Source organism: Miscanthus floridulus, chromosome 4 (genome assembly GCF_019320115.1).
Source record: "Miscanthus floridulus cultivar M001 chromosome 4, ASM1932011v1, whole genome shotgun sequence".
NCBI lineage: Eukaryota > Viridiplantae > Streptophyta > Magnoliopsida > Poales > Poaceae > Miscanthus > Miscanthus floridulus.
This window is the reverse complement of record NC_089583.1, coordinates 107,714,928-107,717,098: the sequence shown is the minus strand read 5'-3', so window position 1 is coordinate 107,717,098 and position 2,171 is coordinate 107,714,928.

Sequence of the window (2,171 nt, the reverse complement as noted above, 5' to 3'; positions counted from 1 at the left end):
GGACGTTTTGAAAGTTCAGGGACCAAAGTGAGCCCTAGGCAATAGTTTAGGGACGAAAATGGCTATTTTGCATATATATATGGAAATTATTTCCTACTCCCAGGGAGTAGTTACTCACATGTGTATATCTCTAGATTTAGGATGTATATGGCCCGACAAAGTGTATGTAGATGGAGTATATCACCATACTAGACCATTTAGGATACTATGTATGATAAGTATGTATGTATACTTAGAGTATATGGTTATACTTATTTTATATGCTACTATAATAGTATTATATAATATATTAAAAAATATGTGCTTTTTTGAAAAAAAAAATCACATAGTAAAGATCTGGAGTATCTTAATATTAGTATGTTAACATACTCAAACTGATAAACAAGTATGTACACATACGCAACGTGATTTATTGATTATGAGAGTAACTACTCCCGGGAATATATATATATATATCTCATTGATAATTGCATTTGGGTTTAGACACCAATGGTAGGTATGAAGGTAAATGTCGCCTTTTAAAACTCAGTTGGATGGTTAGTTCATCTATAACTAGTCCTATGTAGTTTTTGAATAATATTTCAACGCTTGCATATTTTATATTGAGTAAAGTTCAGTATCGGTCTCTAAACTTGTCTCGTCGTGTTATCTCGGCCTCTGAACTCTCAAAACGGTCATCTAAGTACATAAACATTATTCGGGTCTCGTTACTCATCCAAACGGGTCTAAATCCGCTATCCGCCTCGACCCGCTTCTCCCTCCATCCCGTTTGCCGACGCTACTCTGCTCCAACGTCTCGACGTACTCTGGCCGCACCGCCCATGTCATCCCCACCACCGTCACTGCCAACCCATCCGCCAGCCCGCACGACAGGAACGCCCGCGTCCTCCTCGACACAGAGCTCGAGCACCCACGCCTCGGCGGCCACTCACTCCAGCTCCGTGCATGAAGTATCCTAGATGTGCGTGCCTGTAGGAAAGCAGCTGCGCCATGACGGCGGTGAGCCAGCTTGAACTCCTGCACCTCAGCGCCGCGTTCCCGCGTGGCACGCCATCATGATCTGGTCGACGAGGCTGGCCTCAAACGCAACCTTCCTGCTGCTGAGCCTTGACGACCTCGGCAACGTCCGTGTTGTCATCAAGTCTACGGCGGCCGTGTAGTCGCGTTGATAGGGATGACACGACCATACAAGTTTAGGGACCGGGAGATTATGAACCTCCCTGTCGACTCCCGTGGCGAAGGTCAGGGACAACAGGCTCGCCATCAAGTCTACGGCGGCCGTGTAGTCACGCCGCCACAGCCTGTGTATGCGCGGACACGTCGGACAGGACCTTATGCGACCCGTTGCGGTCCGTGTGCACGAAGATTACTGCGTGGGGCTCGGAGGGGACCCAGAGGACGGTTCCACGGACTAAATTTGAGGTCTTGTCACAATGGATGTTTGATGCTAATTTGGAGTATTAAATATAGACTAATTATAAAACTAACTATACAGAATGAGATTAATTTGTGAGACGAATCTATTAAACCTAATTAGTCCATGATTTGACAATACGGTGCTATAGTAAATATATGCTAATGATGGATTAATTAGGCTTAATAGATTCATCTAGTAAATTAGTCGCCATCTGTGTAATTAGTTTTATAATTAACTTATGTTTAGTCCTCCTAATTAGCATATGAACTTTCGATGTGATAGGGACTAAACTTTAGTCTCTGGAACCAAACATTCTCTCAATCACCCTGTTCGTTTATGTTGATGCTTATGCTGAAATATTCCGGCCGACAGTCTTCACCGAGGCTGTCCCGGTGATCTTCAGTACGGCCTTGTAGAATGGCGTGAACAGCTTCTTGTCGACGGTGCACTCTTCTGTGATGTTCTTGCGCTCCACCTGCCCTGGTTGATTAGATCCACTATTTTGATCAACCTTGCAAAGCTCAACCACATTACCAGTACGAGCCTCACAAAAAAGACACGCAACGGCATCTTGCTTCTACCACGTCGCTGGCGGCCGTCCTCATACCCGCTGCCGCGTCGCCTCCCAAGTCCCACCCGGCCATTGCGCGTCGCGGCGTTGGGGCGCAATGGCCCCGCGCTCTCGCGGAGGTCGCGCTCTGTATGGCTGCCCGCGGGGCTCACAGTCGCCTACTCCCCGGCCATCAGTGGCGCG